Here is a 22,073-nt window from a genome sequence, read left to right on the forward strand (position 1 = left end):
GAGTTTATATACTATAGTCCTGATCCTTCATTTGAAACACACACTGAAATTTCTACAAAATCAAACATTTTATGGTACAACCATCTGACAACATGAGGCTTGTTCAAGAGACAGAGACTAAGCTATACAAATACAAAACAGCTCAGACACATGCCACCTTTTTTCCAAAGCACAATTTGCACCTTTGAAAGGTGAACAACAAAAAGTATAAACTCAGTGAGAGTGCATCAAGAAAAAATCAGAAGGAAACCTGCTCTTCTTAGAAGGTGATGGTGAGGGCTGTTAAATTAAGAGGAGGAGAATGACAGAGAATAATAAAATGAAAAATAATTTCCCATTTTTTCTTACATAGATTGTCTCCAGAAGATAAATGTTCCAAATGTATTAATGACTATGAAGCTGAGTCCATGGGTTTTTCTCCGGAACACAAGTCCCTTTTATTTGCATGCTGAAAATTGTTAAACAATATTTTATTAAATATGGTCCTGAATAAACCACAATAGCTATACAGACATTCCATCAATTTATTTGCAGCCTGCTTCTGTAAACTGAAAGTAAAGACATTTATATCTACAATAGAAAAAGATTATATTTTTTCTTAGTTGACTAGACTTAGAACATTAGACTCTGTTCCGTCCTCCACACAGCTCCAAGATAGACTGTGTAAAGCTCCTTCCAAAGACCTTCATATAAAGAAAAATGTTTTGTCTTTGCTTATTATCCTGCATTTTTAACAAAAAATATTTCTAATATGTGAAGATAGAGCTCATCATGACCTAGAACACTGGTTTTTGCTTTAGCAAATGTTTTATTACACCTATTTTTATTTAAATGTCTTACCCAGGAACATAATAGTTATAAAAATTTCCTAATATTTGGAGAATGGATATTTAAGAGATTTAAAGGTCATAAGCCACACTGAGCTTTTTTAAACTTTCCCTTCCTTTAAAAATTAAGGCGCTTTGTGGACAGCATGTATAATTAAAGTCAAAGGAGTCGAGCATCCTACATAATGCACAAGTTAGGCATCATCAGTGAAAGCTTCTTTGTGTTGTTCCCCAAAATGCTACCTTGTAATCCACAGGGACTACAATTCAGAGCAAGAGAGCAAACTTACATCCATGACTGATGCGTTAAGTTATATGCTCAGAAGAGCAGTGAGGCTTTTTGAACGGCATGACCACATGTTAAATCATGTATTTGCTGTTTGAGGAAAATTTCTGAAACCTTGCAAATGAGATAAGTTCAAAAGAGTAATTTGTGGTTTGCTCGCTTCCGAGATCTATTTTATTGTATAGTAAGTAGTGCCACAGAGATACAATGCCTTCAAGACATATTGCAGCCATGTCAGGTACTGGTAAAAATCAAGGTGAGAAACTGCCTCTGATACAATTCATGATGCCATAGAAAGTCTGCTTCTGATGACTGAATTAATTAGGTATGTCTACATTCACTGCAGATGTAGCTGTGAAAACAGTCCTTTTGGTGCCTGTATTGCAGACATAATCTCAAACTACTCCAACCCTCTTAGTCTGTTTATGGCAGTTTGCCCAAACAGCCATGTATGAGCAGACATCTTACCCCATCATTAATTTCTACAATCAGATTTCTCAGATATTTAGTAAACTTATAATCAAACAGAACTGAACCATTTTATCTGCCTCTTCTCTTTACAATATTTTTGTGAGATTACTTGTAAGGGAAAAAAAATGCATGTTTTATCCTTTTGGACATCTTTAGGCACTTCCTTTGAGAGTACAACTGTGTTATTAGTAACAGTACAAGAGGGATGTGGCACTACTGCAGCAAGTCCAGCGAAGGGCTACAAAGATGATTAGGGGACTGGAGCATCTCTCTTATGAGGAAAGGCTGAGCGAGCTGGGCCTGTTTAGCCTGGAGAAGAGAAGGCTGAGAGGGGATCTTATCAACGTGTACAAGTATCTGAAGGGAGGGTGTCAAGAGGATGGAGCCAGACTCTTCTCAGTGGTGCCCAGTGACAGGACGTGAGGCAACGGGCACAAACTGAAACACAGACAGTTCCATCTGAACATGAGGAAATACTTTTTCACTGTGAGGGTGACAGAGCACTGGAACAGGTTGCCCAGAGAGGTTGTGGAGTCTCCATCCTTGGAGATATTCAAAACCCACCTGGACGTGATCCTGTGCAAGGTGCTCTAGGTGACCCTGCTTGAGCAGGGGGGTTGGGCTAGATGATCTCCAGAGGTCCCTTCCAACCTCAACCATTCTGTGATTCTGGGATTCTGTAACTTAGGATTTTTGACACACAAAAATACTTGTACGTTTAAGAACTGGAAATTCAGACCTATTCCTGAAAATCATGGCCCTATTATTCGTTGCAAGTTCAGGACTTAAAATGGAGATACCTTTAAAATATTTTTTTAAATTATTTAACAACAGTGATGATTCTAGATGAAGCCTAACCTACCAACAGTCCATTTTTTAGCCAATTAAAGGGACCATATTTAATAACTCTTAAATAAAAAAAAAATCTTTCTCTCTGACACCGGATGAATACAGGCTCTCAGTGACATTCCCCCTGTCTTAAAGGAGGAGAAAAAATTCCATAAACAAAGACAGATTCCAAATAACAGCAATGGGCTTTTGCAATCAATGTCCTTTTAGGGTGGGAGAACAGGAGTTATTTTCAGCAATTATTGTGTATTAACATAAAAAGACTTATTGTAATAAGCAGAAAACTGCTTATGATGTGGTAACATTTTAGTGTTTTCTACCCAGTCTACAACTAATTTATATGATGCTCTACCAAGAGAGAACAGTTGAAGTACAACCCTTTCAGGCAATACCTCTATATCATAACTGAACTGTGTTCTCTCTGCAGAAAAAATCATGCACTTGTAAGTTGATAATAGCTCTCATTTCACAACTAGATACAATCGATGATTAAACATGTATTTTCTTCAAAATAATCTTCATAATGGTGCTGTACAAACTTCAGATAGTCTTGCAGTGCGCTGTAGGGCAATTAGTCTGACCTGGAACATATAACAGATTTAATAGTTTGTGATTAATACATTTTTTCTGTCCAGCTTTGTTGTTGTTGTTGTCATTGCTAACTCAGTTTTCTAAAAATGAACCGAAGACCAATGATTGCATATAGTTCATCATAATAATAAATACTGAATTTTTTTTTTGTTATTTTACTTTTTGATATGAGTAGTTATTCTTCTTTCTCATCTACTTAACAAAGTATGGTTTTTTCAGTAGTTTTATTTAAGTTACCTAGGATTATTTCTGACAGTTATTATTATATGTTAGTGCACATTTTGAATGTTATAATTCATATATAGCTTCTACCTATGTTGCTGCTGTGCAACAAAATATACAGCTACTGAAAAAGGAGTACCTCTCATACTGTTGCTCTTGCTACCCTACAAACAGCCAAACTGCAGTGTATTTCATGGGGCTGTATTAAAATAAAGCCTCCAAACTAGATGTTGGCTTAATCTAAAATTGTAAAATCAGAATCCTACAAAGACGAAGGAGTCTGGTAATAATGCCAATATTTAAATTTGCTCTTCTACCAAAATTAGTTCTTGTCACTTTTAGTAACAGCTAACGTGGGAAAGACTTTTCTAGATGCACCCAAAATAAATTTTGGCACAAGATGACGGAAATAATATAAACACAATTTGTGGGATGTTAGTTTTGTCACATTTGAAACAAAACTCTAGCCATGATTTATCAGGTACACTGAAATCAAAATCCTAGAAAAAAATCTAAGGAAAGATCATGTATCTCAACATTAACTTCTACAAATTTTATCCAAAATTTACCATTTCATTAGGCAGGAAGCTGAATCAACAAAGTTTATACATCTTTTCAATTAATATCATATGTTGAATTTTGAATTCATATTGAGAGATATGCAACCATATTCACTGGGTATTTAGCTCCACTGACTTTAGGTGAAGCCTCCATGAAAGTTAACAAAAAAGTTCAAATGTAGGAGAAAATAGAATATGGTCAGCAGTCGAGTAATTATTAGCCATGAAGTTTAAAAAAACTAAAGACTTAGTAGTTCAGATGATGTCTAAGTACTGTGTATGAAAACAAATCTCAGTACAAAACAGAAACAAACTATTTACAGATATGGCTAAGAAGCATTGCCTTTTTCCATTCTATATTTTATAAGCCTGATTTGCAAATGGGAGATGGAAAGCAATTTTACTTTCAAAATTGAAATATTATACACATTAACCTTTGAAGAAAACTAAACCATTGAGAATGTGATAATGGAGAAAAAACACTATATTTCAAAAAAATAATTAGCTACTGGTCCTGCATTTACTATACTGTTCTGTCTTCTATCTTCAATAGTTTCATCTTCAGTAGATACACTATCTATTTTTAATAGATATATTTAATCTTTTTTAATCTCTTTAACTCAAGAAATAACTTTTGTGTGAAATCAGCATTTTTCAATATCGACCTCTTTGAACTAAGAGTTGTCTTCCTGCTTCACCAGAAAATAAAAGACTAATAATTCACTTTCCAATTTATCCCTGAAGGTACTGCTGCCTAATACCATTCATCTCCTTTCCATAGCACCTGTACTTAACAGAAATGGTGAAAAATAGTGGTCACTGCCTTCTCTGCTATGGGCACATAATCTGACCAGCCACAGGAAAGGCTCCTAAGCAAAGATTTGGAAAGGATTCAAGATTTTTTTTGTTCATTTTCTGAAATTTAAAAAAAAATAAAAGAACAAGGTTGATGTTGAATAAAAACATTTTAAGTTTTTGGTTTATTCTAGTCTGACAATTTCATTGGAGTTTTTATTTAGCCTGTTTGGTGCATTTTTATTGCTTTTGATTTTTTTTAACTTTACTTTCAAATGAATTTCAAATCAGAACCTGTCTTTGAAAATAAAAAAAGATAGAGATTTGTGAAAAAGTCATTAAATGAGCTATTTTAACTTCTTAAAATAGTTTTAGAATTTTTTCCTCAACAAAAAGTCAATAATGCTAACAGAATATCACAGGTAATATCTCTTGGACCAAACATCAACCTACAAAGAAAGGGTTTAATCTGAAAACGTACAGTCTGAGTGTGTGGTACTGAGCTACATCCCTTAAAGAATCACAGCAGAAATATGAAGTTTTTATTCCCTTAGAGGTCCAGAGGACTTTTATCCTCATGGGCCACTGTGTCTGGTGGTCCCCCGGCACGTAACAATCACTTAGAGTCAAGAAGATCTACTTCATGAAACTGCTGGCCCTAGGTGTAATTAATGCACAACCTGTGTGCAGCAGTAGCCCGTGGCTTCTAGCGCAACCCATTACTGGAGCTGCCGGAGACTAAGGGGTGTGATCCCCCTGGTGGGTGTGATCCCCCGCTGCTGGTGGGACTGTTCAGCTTGAATCTCCCCTTACAGATGACTCCCAAATACATAACTCTGCTTGCCCTGAAGACAATGCAACTCATGCTTCCTCAGATTGGGGAAGAGGATCAACTTTCAGGCAATGAACCTCCCTTATCCCCAGGGGTGTTTGGTTTTTTTGTTAAATTCCTTGTTTGTTTATCCCCTCAAGCCTCTCAGCCTACGTTCCCTCACAATCAGGGGCACAAAGAGAAGATTTCTAAGGAAACCAGACCTCTGGCCATGATTATACGGAGTGCAACACTTGGAGTGGCACTGGTAAGAAAACCCATAGCTGGCTGTGTGGATGTGTGTCTGAACTAAATGTATTTTACGTTAAAATCAAAGCAGGTTTAAACTCCCTCTTTGCCCTGATAAGATGCAAACCCACAGCCTTGTTTGCTTTTGTTAATGACTAGAGGATATACAAGTAATTTACAGTTCATTTGCTAAGTTCTCTCATGGCTCTATGATTTCCTTTGGCAGCCCCAGGTGTGGTTTGCAAAGCCTCTAGCAGCTTTTCCCTCCACTGAGTCACCCTGTCTACTAACTGCACTTAATCCTCTAATGACCGCAGATCGACAGCTGAACAGGGAGCAGATTTATCAGCATGCACAGATAAAGCTTGTGAAATCACTCCCAGGACTGATTACAGCATCTCCAACGATCATCTCCGCGGTAGAAAAAGAAGTAAAACTTGAAAAGTTACACATCATATTTCCAGCTTTTCAAGGCTGGAACCCAAAAATAGAGTCTGTATTTGCCCCTCTCTGCCCTTTGAACTACCAACCCACAAACTCTTAGACTCGTCCTTTTCAGAGGAAGTGCTAAATGGATGTTTCACACGATGAGCTGAGAAACAGTGTGGCAAGATCCAGCATAGTCTCTTCAAGCTCAAACTTGACCATAGATGACAGGTACCCTTAATGCAAGATCCTCAAATTATACCCAGCAGCTGAAATTCAGGGCTATGGATGTGATTTCATATAAGTTAGAATTTAAATGCCATATCTGTACAAGCTGGTGGATCAAGTATTTAAATATGAGAAAACAATAAAAAATACTGACAAAAGTGTATTACCTGAAGAAAGACAAAGCAATGACAGGGAACTCTGGACAGAAACACAGGTACCTCATTTGGAGTGATAACTAAATGGAAATGTGGGTTTAGGATAGCCTATTGCTAAAGACAAGAGCAGGAAAGTCTGTAAAACATGGCAGGTCAAATGTAAACAGGAAATTAAGAGAGCTAAAAAAGTAATGGAAGAACACCTTGAAAAGAATGCGCAAGCTGAAAGCAATAAATTCTTTAAATATGTCAAAAGTGAGAAGCTAGTTAAGGACAATGCCTGATTACAAAGTTTTTAAAGGCATGCTCAGGAGTGATAAGGCTTTAGCATAAAAAAGCAAGAATTTCTTTGTGTAGGTTTCTAACTAGTGTAAATGTTGTCCAGATTCCCCTATGTGATGCATTTTTTGTAGCAGATAGGTAAGGGGTAAGATAACTTGAAGAAAATATACAGGAATTGTTAAATAACAACAAAAAAAGTTCATAAATCAACAGAACTGGCTGACTGGATGACTCAAATGTGAAATTGCGAAGCTGCTGGCCAAAGCGTGTAACCTGCCATCACAAACAGACATTGCACCAGATTACCAGGAGGCTCTATATAGCTCCTATCTACATAGCCAGCTCAGGGAGGGACCTTGAGAGCTACGGTGCATTGAGTCTGGCTTCTGTTCCTGATAAGGTGCTACAAAATGTAGGATATTATGGGAAAGGGAACTGAGAACAAAACAGAAGATGCAATTTTTTCACTATATAAAACTTGGTGTTCCCATACCTTGAGTCCAGTATGCAGTTCTCATCTCCACATCTCAAGAAAGACATAGTGGTGTTAGAGAAGAGATAAAGAAGAGAGCAAAAATGATCACGGGTGGGAGCAGCTGCCTTATGAGGAAACAACCAGAAATGGCTGGGACTACTTAGTTTGGAGACGACATGGCTGAGGGGACACAAGATCAACATTTACAAAAGAAACTGAAATAAGCACAACTGTTATTTACCAAATCCCACAGTGAGAGCTGGGGTTGCTTGATGAAACTAGTAGGAGATAAGTTTAAAACACACCAAAGAAAGCACCTAGCTCTGTGAGTAGTGAACTTTGGGAACTTGCTGCTGTAGGTGACTATGGGGGCAAATAGTAGCAGTCGGCTTAAAAAGGATAAGGCAGATACATAGATAGCCACAAACAGACGGTAAGGATAGGAGAGATGCCCTCTAGCAGCCCAACTACAGCAGTCCTGGATGCAGGTGGAGTATGGGGGGGAGAGACCTCTGCAAGTGGCCAGGTTTTTGTGCTCTCCCTAAACTGCATCTTCTGCCACTGTCAGAGACAGAATATTGAGCTGGAAGAGTCTTTCCTCTGACCCAGAATATTTTGCAAGTTCTTATGTAGTTTCGTACAATTCTGAATGCCCAAAATTCAAACATTACAAACTGACAACTAGAAGTAAACTTCAGGAGAAAAACTAGGATGACTAAAATTCATGAGAAAATAAATCAGAAAAGCAAATGCATATTTTTTGCTGTAATTCTGATGAGTTACCTTTTGGAAAGTGTTTTGTGACTATTACTTCTCACTAGAAGGTAATTCAGGAGTTAATAACAGGATAGTGTTTAAAACAGCAGCAATTCAGCTCTGTGAAATAGTCTTAAATTCCACCATATTCCAAACTCACATGTTCCATCACTCAGACAAATTGATCTTTTCTCAGTCACAGTCTTTGAATGGAGAACAGTATAAAAGATATTCAACTGCATGTTATGCCATTAGTAGTCTTATTGTTGCTGTTAGGTTATTAAAATTGAAACACTATTCTGCTCTTTTTACATTAATTTCTCATTTTTAATTAGAAATACATTCGTTTTAGTTTTTGAAATGATCATGATCCTTCAGATACAGCAGAGCCATGTTCTTTATCTGAGTGGTACTATAGGAAAATAAAAGGTGAAATCATGTTAAAACTGAACTTCTCAGTCCTTGAAGGAATGTTTCAAAATTACTATATCTTTTCTTCCTAAAATATAAATTGCAGCTATTTTATTTATTTATATTTTAGTCCAAAAATTTAATTACTAATACTGTAAGGAGTGTATGAACAAGTCAGAATTTAGAACTCTTAGACTGCACAAAATATTTATTTACGTAAATAAAACCTGAAACCCCCATGTTTAGATTCCTATTTAGATGAACAATTATTATTCTAAAATGAGCTGTTATTCTTTTTTTGCTACCCAATAGTGCAAAGTGGCTTCAAGGTGAACTTTACTATCTATTTGGATAATTGGATACTAACATATCATTATTTTTCAGTTCAGTCCTATATCATCTGAGTAATAGCTTTTAATGCTCTCAGAAAACAGAATTCAATATTTTCAGTGCTACGTTATTAATATTGCTGCATTTAAGACTGAACTGTGTTTTTTCTTTTTCAGTAATAGCACATTTACTACAATGGGTATTGTATGCCTGAGACTAGGATGTCATTTATTGTCAAATAATCATAGGGTCCGTAAAGGGACCATTTGTGTCAATCAGGCTAGCCCTGTCTAACCATGTTTGTCCACAAGAATGTAACCATTTGTATTTTCCTACAGCTAACTGCAGTGTTCTGAAGGTTAAGCTCTTAAAATCATATCCTGAAAACTCTTATTCGCTAGAGTAGGGTTTGCTTGGAAAAATAATTCCTATAATCTTCAATATCTTTGTTTCCATTAGGAAAGTTTGTACTGGTCCAGTATTTGGATGAGTAACAAGTCCTACTGTGCCCCCTTGGGCAATATTAGATGCGATGAAATGCATCTAATGTTCATGAAATATTGCAAACTCCAAAGTCCCAGCTAAAAATTCCAGGGCATTGTCTATTTTGTTTATCCTGTCTATAGTGTTATATATTCTTAAAGAGTGAGATCAGTTATAGATGTCTCAAAAATGTTTTAATGGAAACTTAAAGGTGTCTATATATTCTGAAGGAAAAAGAATACTAAAGATTCTTTTCAGATGGCAGCAGTACCTAGTGCTGCAATGGACCTACTCCTGGAGCAGAGTGGGGAACCAGGCATGTGCTCTTCCTGAAACCAAAAGGGAAGCTTTCAAGGCCTTGGGAAAGACCTCTATCTAACATGTAGAAAGAGAGGGAGAAAGCATAACCCCCAGTAGGTAAGTTACTGCAGAAATAAGCCTGGCTTTTCAAAGTCAAACCAAAAAAAACGATTCTTTTATTCTTTAGATAAAAATATTAGATGTTGTACTTATAAAAAATGATTTTTGTTCATCAGGCAGTTGTGGATTTTCTTTTCCCTTTATCTCTGCATTTGTTCATTTCTTGTGAAAAGCCATAAAATTGTCAGTTCTGGAAAAAGAAGTTCTCTCTGGTTCTACAGAGGAGGTTGGATGGAAGCTGTAACAGTGCCTGTATCACTTCCATTCAAAGGCTTAATTTTAGTGAAAACAGTCAGGCTCAATCCTTTTGTAAGATTTTCAAGCAATGTGATTTGATTAAACAGTTCTGTTCAAAGCTTACAGATAAAGAGATCTGAAAAGAGCCATCTTACTTAACTTGGGCACATATTAGACTGTATACTTAAAGTCAGGTAAGTAAATCAGTATAGATCATTCCCATCTAAATTAGTGTAGCTTCAATGAAATCTGTCAAACTAATACAAGGAGTCCAGCTTAACAGTAGCATCTGTTCTCCCTATGGCTAGCATACTTCAGAATTATCGTTATGCTTTCAAAGTGGACAGTAGCAGTAAATGCACTCTCTTTTGTTACCTACATTATTATATAACATGAAGCAACATAAAGGTTTAATTTCATCATGAAAAAAGGCAGCCCAAAATGTAAATCGTACTTTACCTTTTCTTTCCAAAGAATTACTTTAATAAAATAAACGTCTGAGTTGTTTGAAGAGCTTCCACGACACTTATTGGCTGGAGCCTGAAATGCCAACCAGCTTGCAAGGCAACCCCAGATCCGGAGCCCCATCCACCCGTGCAGCTCACAATAAGGTCCCCGGGGCTAAGGTTCAAATGTGTTTCTTCAAGAGACATCCACATTCCTCTTCTGAGGAATATGGGTGGTGAACCAATTGATAAAAGACAAGTTCTTGGCCTTTTGCCTAATCTTTAAGCAAGAGACACATTTAAAGATAGAGAAGTAGAGATATTTTAAGAACAAGTATGAATTTGGGTGCCAAGAGTTGATTGTTAGGAAACTACAACTGAGCAGGAAAAAATACAGAGCTTCATGAGAAGATGGAGAAAGAGTGAAAGAATTTTTATTCACAGGATTTATTAAGAAGTAAATTTCAGCTTACAGAATAACCTGTTAGAAAGTCTGTTCTCTAGAGTTAGTGTTTCTGTTTCATTTTAAATATCTGACTAATTGGCGGGTTTGTGCAGGGATGGGAGACAGTATAAAAATGTTTCTGGTATTATTTTTATTGTGTGCCATAGAGCTTATTTCTTTCACTCACTTTAATTCAGGGGACAGCCGTGACGCAGTATTGCTAATTACCTTTTTTCTTAAAATTGAGGTGATTATTGCTTAAAGGAGTTCCTAAAAAATTCTAGGAATCAAAATCTTTTTGCAGACCCAGTAGATTAAAACAAAATATATAAGCTCATATTTGAACTGATCTAGCCTCTGAAGTGTAGCCATTTCTCAGGGTAATTCCGGTGGATTTCTGCCTCGGTGAGACAAGATAGCTCCAAGGATGTAATACATCAGAGCTAAGGACAAACAGACTGTGATTTCAAAAGCGAAAGATATTAACAGATCTACAGAGCTTTTGGCCTAAGGACTGAGAGTGGTTGGAGACTAAAGAGGCCAAAGATCTGCTTGCTTCCTCATAGTCAGCCTCAGAGCAGGAACGAAGGAACTGAGCAAAACAGAAGAGCTTGCTAAAATGGAAAGTTTTTGAAAGGGAAAAAGGAACTTTTCTAAATAAAAGACATGAAACTAAAATCAGAGAATGAATAGGAGAATTGAAAAAAGCTATATTAAAAAAAATTGACATATTTATTATTTTGAACAATTTACAGCAGACACCTTAGAAGAGGTTTTTAACTTTAAGTGAGCTATCAGCACTTTCTGAAAATCAAATCTTTTACAGTACTGCAGTTGAGCTACCCAAAGAACAAGGCCCCTAAACTGAGCTGCTAATTTAGCAAAGCTTACTTACAGTTGAGCTAAGTAAATACGGAAGAATATTAATAGTTTTTTGTTTTGGTGTTTTTTTAAAGGAATGGGGACAGGCACAAATCCTCCTGGGGATTTTAGCTCCCCAGGAACACTTCCCCATATCAAGTAGCAGGGAACACAACTGCTTGCAGTAACTTTACAGCTGTATCCAGACTGGGAGATACAGGAGGAGGAAATGAGGATATACAGAGAGAGAAAGAGAAGAAGAAAATTAAAGCATCAGAAAACAGAATATCCAGTGCATAGCTTCACACTGATTTCCTGGATAATTTGGGATGTATACATTTTCTCCATTTATTTGCATAAGCAATAATATAATAAATATGCTGTATAGTGTATATATTTTATATACTGTAATAAATATGAAGTATATGCACCATTAGTCTACTATATTTTTCATTACGATATATTTTAGAAATAATTAATGTTAACTTGAAAATTTGAAAATTTGCCTTACAAGATTATATTCTATGCTTCCTTTTGACAATTAATTACTTAACATTATATAGGAAGCACATGTAACCTCTGAACTCCTTCAAGAGTGATAAACTAAAAATTACCCTGTATTAAACAGACTAGAATAAGAGGGGACTCTCTCTTTTATTATGGTTTTTTTTTTCATTTTTTCCTGAGTATAATAATAGTTTTCATTTTTATCACACTTTTAAGCAAAGGATTTTATACATTGTCTTTAACATAATAGCTTTTTTTTTTTTGGACACATTGATGGAAAACCAAATCAAATGCACTGAAGTTGCATAGGATCCAACATATGGAAGACCAATTTGTTTCCTATACCATCCTATGGAGTTATACTACATACAAGACAATCCTGGGTGACTTGCTAAGTATCCTTATACATTACTTATTGTGAAGGCAAGATAAAATTCTTGGCTTCTCGGCTCCCACTCTCAATGAATTGGCATCAAAGTTTACGGTCTCAAGTGTCGGCTGAAAGCATTCATTGTTTCCCACAACTTATATTGCATTGTGCAGTTTACAGATGAAGATTATTCTCCTGTTTCTTACAACAGATCTAAGCCATTAGACTCCAAACATAATTTTTTACGGAGCTAAAGCTCAGCACAACATTTGAGTGGTATTTGCAGGTGATCCATATATTTGTACAGTATTGAAAGGTCAAAGAATTTGTGGATACACAGCTATTGCCAAAAGGGCTTGGAGAGCAGAGGTCACTTCAGGTGAGGCTGTAATATGATTTTCCTGCTGCTAGGAAATTTACTTATTAAAGTGAATATTGACTGTGGATCTGTGCTCACCTCCAGCAATACCAGCTAAACAAGCGAAGTGGTCAGAAGTGTAGGCTGTGCCTGGTGAAGGCAGCAAACTTTGACTGTCTGAAACACAGCTTCATTCTACAAGAAGGTTAAAGTGCCTGTAGCTCACATCAGAGCACGCAACTAGGATTTTCACAATTTTTACACTGAGAGAAATCCATAAGACTACAGAAAATGAAGAGTGGATTTTTTCCTTCTCCAGCCAGCTCCAGGAGTCCCAGTATAGTCTTTCTGCTGCAATGTGAGCTGCACATGTGCATCAAATGCAGTTCTTTGGCACTTTGTATAACCTTCGTATGAAAGAAATGATTAAATACATAGTATTAATAGCCATTATTTCAAAAGAATTTATTTACAATCAGATCATTTGGCTCTTAATCAGCCAGCAAGTGGGCACAGCAAACAGCAGAGGGAGAAAGGTGAGCAGTCCGCAGTCCCCGTAGCATCTCAGTCCCACGTTTGACCACTGCCTCATGACCAATATTGTCATCCCTCTGACAACAGAGGCACAGCTTTTTTTTTTGTTTAAGAAACCATAGTGAAATTAACTTTTACCTCTACCCAGGCTCACTGTATAGTGGCTTACATCTTTTCTCATTCTCTTTGTATGCCCGTAGTCAAACAGACGTTACTGTTTGATTTACTAGCTTTCACGAGTCAAGCTTTCACAGCTTGATTTTGTTGCCTCTCAGTATACCCCTACAGCTTCTGTTCTTTAAGATGTTGTTTTCTCTGCAAACCTTTCTTTTCTCACCCCCACATCCCCCACCTTCTCCCCTTCCTCCACTCACTGTTTGGTATCTGCTTGTTGCTGAAAATGTTTCAAGATTAACATTTATAAATCTTGTTAGAACTTGAGCTGATTTTCCAAATATATTCTCCTGTTGGAGTAGAGGTTCCTTCAATTTTAGACTTCTAAGCTAAAAATATCCCAGGCTTGACCCAGGTTTAATTCCTATAGCCTTTAAGAAATATCAGAAAGAAAGAAATTATCAGATTATCTTGATCCCCCTGTGCTCCTTTCAATAGCATATTTGATTTTTCTGCTTCCTTAAATTCTAATGGACAATATTTGGACATTAACAACAGAATGCACAAGTATTCGCTGGTAAAAAGCATATAATACAGATTTTAATGATCAGTTATCTAGGTGTCACAGAGCCAAGATCATGACTTACAAGGTCAAATAAATATTTAAAATATCCCCTTGTTTCATTTGTGCTCTTCTTCCCTGCAACTTTCTTTTCTTCACAATAGTTTCCACTTTTTAGATCTTGAATAATTTGCATTTTTCTCTCTTCAGCTGTGCTATTTTTTTGGGAAACCATTGTAGTTTTCTATAACTACATTTTATATTATTATTTCCTTAGTTCATGTGACTGAGATAGAAGAGATGGCAGACAGTAGTGGTAAGCATCAGAAAGCTTGGGAGTCTCACTTGCTGCTCCTGGTTGCATGTCAGATGTTCTCTGGTCAATCAGTTAAGCTCTGCTAAAAATCTTACTTTGTTCATTCAGTTACTCACAGTAATATACATACATGATCCCACCACTCATCTGCTATGTATTTCCACAACCTTCAGAATGTTTCTAGTTCCCCTCATTGTCTCACATATGCTATTCTTTAGACGTGCTGCAAATACATGCTGTTCAGTGTCCTTCACACAGGACCCTTTTCTGTGCCAGTCATCCTCCAGATCAGTTCAGCACACTGTGGGACTCTGAGCTCTTCTCAGTAAAGCCACAATGGCAAGTCCTCTCAGGCAGAAGAAAGGAAGCCTCTCTAAAAACCCTCAGCTTTAGAGACAAGAGGGAAACTGGTTTATACTTTGCTCCACTAAGCGGTCAAACTATGGGAAAACATCATTTTCTAGAAAGTAAATGCATACTTTTTCTTTCTCTCATTTAACCAGCATCTTACATTTAAATGCTGGTGAAAGCTGGTTGGGGCTGGGAGCAATTTCCTGAAAAGGGAGATCAAAACATAGGAGAGCCAGCTTTCATCAGCCTAAGAAGCAGAATTGTGCAGGAAGAAGGATGCCGTACGCCTGAAAAGAGTCCATCATCCACTTGCCCCAGCTCACCCATCCTAATTTCTCTGTAGACCTGCAGGAGCGTTGTGGTCCAGACCATGTTTCTTATGGTGCATTATGTGTTGTCCTTTCCTACGGGTGAGGTGCTGCAGCCTGACACCATAACCTGGTCATACACGTTTGGAGGGAGTAGAAATTTTTCCGTGGATGGAACATGTACTAAGTCAGGTATTAATTTAGGCCTTCAGACAGCATACCAGAATTACACAGAAATAAAATGTTCTTTCTTCTCTTATGGTGTTTTTTTTTTTTTTCCAGGTTTGGAGCCCACTGTGTTAAGTAAGTTCACATAGCTGCTATCCATTTCAACTTTAATGGGACTAATCTGCCTCATTTATAGTTAATCAGAGAGGCATCAGCTAAGTATTAACATGACTGAAAATCTCACTAATGCTTTTTGTCTGTAAAAACCATTTAATGTCTTTGTGGAATAGACCTAAACTGCTATATATAGTATGTGTGCAAGGAACCTCTGTGAAATTTACCTTCCAGTATTCTATACTACCCAAGAGGTCTGAAACACATCCACTTTTACTCTCCAATTGCTGATAACAGAATGGGCAATGTCAAACCTTTGGACAGAGATGAATAAAGTTTGCATTTTATTCAAGTCCAGTTGAACATATGCTCAGGAATAGCACGAAATCTTAGAGAGGACGCAGGGTACCTGGACCACAAGCAGAGTGGATAGAAAGGATGCAAAACTTTTAGAGCAACCTAGGTAAGTTAGGAGGTGGAACAGATCACTATATACCTATATGGGAGCATTAACATAGCTCCAGGTTTCCTCTTTGGTGAACTCTGACACAACAGATCTACATTTTCTGAGGAAATGGTAAAAAGGTCATTGGAGAAATATCTAAACATGAATGGTTTTTGTCTTTATCCTTATTAAATCTGGAAATATTTTTTCTGTATTTGTAAATTTACTGCAAAATATGATATGTGTCTTCTCAAAACATTCATTAAATAGTTACAGTTGAGGTGGAAAAAGAACTCATCACTCAAAATTTAGGTCATAAAAAGGAAAACAGAGACCTGGAAGAGGAGACCCCAATAATGTACACAAGTATAAAGTGTCAACTTTTATCTGAATTTCCAAATCAGAAAAGCCAATCTAGTATGCAAAGGGGCATGGATCACAGTATAGCATAAAATGTAATTCATTAAACCATTAATATTAGGTAATGTATCCATTCATATTAGTTGACATTGAAAATCAGGTATTTTATCAGGGTACAGTTTTATGTTAACAAGCAAGTTTGAGTTTTTGATTAGATTTTGCTTTTTCCTCTTTCCTTATGCACCTTTTTACACCAGAACAATCACTTGTAGACTATTAATCTTGTCTTTGATTAAAAGCCAAATATCCAAGAGATATTGATGAAGCACTAATCTTAAAATGCTCAAGTGAAATATCGTACATTTTACTACATTCATTTTACTTCGTGCTAATAAGCTTAGTACAGGATGAATCCCGCAGCTTCAGAGGCCTGCTTGAAATAGTAACTGGTTTGTTCCTCCAGCACAAATAAAGATCATCACAGAACTTGATATGCAGCAGCATGGAGATGGCAGGAGAAAGTAAGACAAAAAAACAGGAAAAAAGGGAGGAAGAGAAGGAGGAAAGTCAGCAGGCACGTTGGTAGGCCAGAGGATGTATTACTATTCACGTTTTAGGAGGAGAAGACTAAGAGGATCTTCTGGACCCTCAAGCCCAGAAAAAAGGTTATGTTATGTATAGTCATCCACAGAATATTTAATATCTACCCCACTTGACACCATGCCCCACTGTATAGTGGAATTGTACAATGAATTTGAAACTTACCTGGAGAGCAAGAGAAATTATTGTTTCTTATTGTTCTCTCTTCCTAACTTTTCTTTGTGTATTGCTGAAGTGAAAACATAAGCATTGAAATGCCATTTTATAAGTATTTCTTTGGTATAATAATAGGACTGATCTTTTTTTTCTTCCATTACCCACTGAGGCTAAAAAACTGAGGAAGTATTTTAACGCAGTCAGCCTCACCATTTAGTATCATGCCTAACTGCACCAGCCATCTTCAAATGGTGGATTAATTTATTGTTCATACGACAGTTCAACTTCCTAAGCCACACTGAGTTTGGGGAATCCCACTTATTTCTGAATTTGAGCAAATTGCTCAAAGATTACTGTTGTTGATAGGTTTTAATTGCTGAGGTTTTTTTCCTACAAAATTTTATTTTATAAGATGTGAGTTTTCATTGGATCAAAATTTCACAGTTTAGTTTAAAAATAAACACATTAAAACTAAACAGCTTTCAGCGCATGCACAAGTTTGTTTTTGTCTTTTTTTTCTACTTTTCAATCTAAAAAACTAATCATTTGCAACCTTTTTGTTTTGCTACACTGCCATCAAACCATACTATCAGTATTATCACTTGAAAAATAAGATGAGGCAGACTACATGTAATTAAGTTGCCTGAACATCAGCAATCTAGTGTTATGTTACTGAGATGCCCTAGCATCCCCAAAACATTTGCATCAGGCAGGCAGCTATGACACAGGACCTACAGGAAATCTGCCCTCTTCTAGAGTGGTAGCTGTAGACCAGGACGGTGATTTTAGGGAACATTTGATGGCATTAGAGTCCTGTGTTTTTGTATGTGATTCATATCCTCAATGTCTGTCATATATTTACTGTCAATTGAGTTGTAAAATACATATATTATAAAATGCATATATACACACACACACATATATACACACACATATATATATACACACATATACATATACACACACACACATATATATACACACATACACAAACACACACACACATATATATGCATTATATATATATTATAAAATGCATCATAAAATGCATCTCTTCTCCAAAGCTTCTTCTTGCTTATTAGTCAGTTCTGGAGCAAAGACAGGATTATGGCTATGGCTTCAGTTTACCCAAGCCTTTAAGACTGCACTGGTAAGGTGATCCTGGCAAGATTGAAATATATGGGAACTGATATCAGGACAATTTTGGGAGAGTTTGTTTCTTTTGTCAAAATGGAAACTGAACAAGAATACACCAAGTTAAGGAAATGTCCATCTTGATAGATTTTAAGGCTTAGAAGCTGTATGGAGACTAAAGTCAGAGCTGCATCCACCTCCTGGCTGCCGCAGAAGTGGTGCAGGTGTGGGGTCACTGCCTGCTCTGGAAGCTGTGCTCTCATTCATTGCTCTCAGTGACCAAAAATTGATCAACAAAATTAAAAGGAAAGAGTCCTCGTATAATTTCCATGTGATAAAGGAAGATTTATGATATCTTTTGTCATGCAGTGGTCAAATATCTTTCTGCCCAGAAGAAGTCCTGATTTCTGAATCCCACTGACAGCTTTGAAGTGCATGCAGTTCCAGCTTTATTAGAATAAATTGTTGGTTTCCTGATCATGATCAGATATAGAAATGTAACACAGGAAAATTACAGTTTAAAAACAAACAACAGCAGCGTGTTCTCATCTGGTAGATGTATATAGAGACCATCACATTTATATATTCATTGACAAAGGTTTATGTGTCAGCCTTAGTATTACTGATTTAATCTTACACAGTTCAAAATTAATAATAAAATTAATAAACCCAAATTGCTTAGACAAAAAGAATTTACACTGTCAATACCTTTTGCAGTCTTTTATTAAAAAGTGTATATAAGAACGATTAAAAAATGCAGCTTAAGGCAAATAAATAAAAACTGCATACTGACAATAATGAAAGCTTAGTTTGTGTTGAACGACTTTTTTTTTTGTAATGAGGAAATGTAATGAGTTTTTCTTCTCTTCAGTCTATACACAAAAATGCGAGTTAGTCAGAAAAGAAACTTTATACTTATGTTTTATTAGGAGTGACCTTCACAGGCATATATCATTCAGCATTAAAACAATGGAAATGGATAGACTGGGTAATTTTCTGCCCTCTCTGCCATAGCTGTTTGAAAAATGTGCATTTTACATTGTGGATCTCTGTTTTCAGATCCCACTTCTGCTTCTGTAGAACACACTGGCTTCTCTTTTGTTAGTCTTCATGGTTGTTCTCTCCTAAAGAGAGACATAATAATGTGAGAATTCTCCCACATCATTTCAATGTTGATCTACAGGCTTTCCTTTAAGGCTTCTTTTCCTTCAGTGGTGCTAAATACTCACATTCAGAATAGGCAAAGAAGGGACATGCAAAACACATAAATACACAAGGTCACGTTTTTCTGGCGGCTGCGGAGTTTGCAGGTGTTCAGATCTTGCCAGTACTGGAAACTGATTTTGATAGGCCCTATGCTGATTTCAGCTCCAAGTAACCCTCTCCATTCACATGTGAAAGCAAAGGAGCCCTTTTGGAAATTCTGGAAAGGCTCCATTGGATAACTGCAAATCTTTTGTCTGTTCAGATGAAATATGACACATCTGCCACTCAGACACAATCAGAAAATGTGCTATGGAAATGTCAAATTAATTAATTAAATACACACAAAAGGTGCAATAAAAGTTGTAAATACTTTGTATAACCACCCCAAGGAATTTACAGCTATTAAATTAGCTACAACCTTTACTTGAATTATATAGCCCTGATCTTCAGTTTTTAATTAAGCTTTTCCTTGTGCAGTAATTTTCAAGATGTTTCTGTTGAATTCAAGAATCAGTTGAAATCCTATACAAAGAAAAAATGTAATTTAAATTAGAAGACTGGGGTTACATTACATTCAAACAAAAGGTATTCTCTAGATAGTACAAAGAGCAGGATCACTTGGTAAGCTGGGCTTGTTCAAACAAAATGGGTTTTAAATGCAAATTCCTATACTTAGGAATAAGGAATACCTACAAAAAAGGCAACTACATCCTGGAATCAGTGAATCCAGAAAGGTGTTAGTATCTTAATGAAAAATCTTCAGAATATGAACTTATAGGCTGCTTTTCTGACAAAAGGTGCTAATGCAGACTCAGGGCCCAGATTCATGCTCTTTAACTTTGGGCCTTTTATCTGAGCTGCGAAATGTAGAATGTGCTTGTCTCTGAGTCTTTATATAGACAGCGCAAGGAGAAAAGTATCTCCAGAGGATGATACAGATCTTTAAAAACTTGAGTTACTCACTGAGGATCCCTGTCTTTCTCTGTTAATTATTGAGCTCCCAACTTTGGCACATCAATTAAGTTGCCTAAAATGAGTCAGAATAAATTTTGGCCCATGTCTTTAATAATGAGGGTGGTCATCATTTGAGATGTCTGCCATAGAAAATGACAGATCTCTGATAACAACGTCCTTTTCTGTTTTTTTAGGATTAGATTATTTTGCTATTTCATGGAGTTTCTTTCTTTACTTATTACCATAAAATCAGGAAGGAAATGCTAGAAATCAAACACCCTAACCTGATTTGCCCCCCGAAGCGTCTGTTCTCAGTCAAGAACCAATAGTGAGATACATACGATCATTCCATTCAGGTTGTTTTTTCAGGCATGCTTTTAACATTCAGCTAGACATATAATGTAAGGCCCACTGAAATATTTATTGCACAATGAAACATGACAAACAGCAACCAAGGCATGTGGTAGAGCGGATTTTACCTTTCAAGGCACTAGCCGGTTAAGCTGGGATAAAACTCTTGATCTAAAGCAACGTGAGGTCTGACAGTCTTTCAGTTCAGGAGGGAATAAATGACTTTTGAGGAGAAAGGGTGATGTGAATTCTAAATCTGCCTGATGGTGTGATTCCAAGGCTCGGATGGAAGCTCTTTTATATGGATGAAGTCTTTGGTGAAAAATACCTCTTCATGCTTTAGATGCATCTTGAAATATATGGCATGCACAAAGTCATACCTCTCTGCCAGGAGTGAAGTCACCAGAATGAGGACAGGACCTCTGTGATGTAGTTCTACCATGAGTAGATTAAGCTCCATTCCCCCTATATTTTTATAAGCCTTTTAACTGGTTTGGATGCTGAAAATGAATTATTGTATTTATATTTTACCTTACTCTCATAGGGAAAAAAAAAGTAGTTTAAACTGTGAACACTAACAGGTAGCAGAAAACTGTGTGTGTGTGTGCAGGGAGTGAATGTTCAAAACTCAACAGCTGAACTCTCAAGCAGAAGCCTGCTACTTACTAGGTGCAATGAGTATGGGTTGGCTGTAAATTTTGTTAACACCTGGACTAAACAAAAGTGTCATGTCCTGAATCCTCCAACTAATAAAGAGAGACGAGAAAGAATGACCAGGCAGGAGGCTGATCATGCATTGTGCTTCTGCATGTACACAATTTAGGCTGGGAAAACTAGGGGCTAGTGGCCTGAAAGAAGGGTTACCAAAAAGAAGACATGGTTTCAGATAGAAGAAGGGGGCCCAGGAGGGAGGCAGTGAAAATCCCAGGTGGAGGGAAGATCCTGGGGTTGGGGGAGATGTGTGGAGACGAATGCTGGGGAATGCCCATGGAGCTCAGCTGGTAGCACCAGAGGCTGGTGGCTGTGAGCGACACAGCACGAACCAACGTGACTTGATTTAAGCAGCTGAATAATAACCAGCTAAGGGCTTGGCAAATCTATAAGCCAAGGCCCACAGATACCTTATGCACAGCTTCTCCACACATTCTCACATTCTCTGTATTCAAAGAGCACCAGAGTGTGTGTCCACTTGAGGTGCACAGGCCAGCCCCTGCAGAGCCTGGGGAGGCAGGACTGCTCTCCACTGGCTGTCGGTGGCGCTGAAGGCTCCCTGGGATATGATAAGATAGTGGAACACACGCTAAATCCTGAAAGTCACAGGAAGAATTTCACAGCAATATAAAGGTGCAAACTCTTCCTTTTCTGAATTACTAATAACACTATATCTTTCACAGTCTCGTATTTATGGGAACATAATATTGCTGTTGTAGTTCCAAAAATATAGCACTAAAGAAACTACAGACAACCTTTTGTTAGACTGCTTAATGGATCCATTAAAGATCCATTTTGTCATCAGAGGTGGATGTCTTACCTGCCAGTTGATGTCATT

This window comes from Apteryx mantelli, chromosome 2, assembly GCF_036417845.1.
Source record: "Apteryx mantelli isolate bAptMan1 chromosome 2, bAptMan1.hap1, whole genome shotgun sequence".
NCBI lineage: Eukaryota > Metazoa > Chordata > Aves > Apterygiformes > Apterygidae > Apteryx > Apteryx mantelli.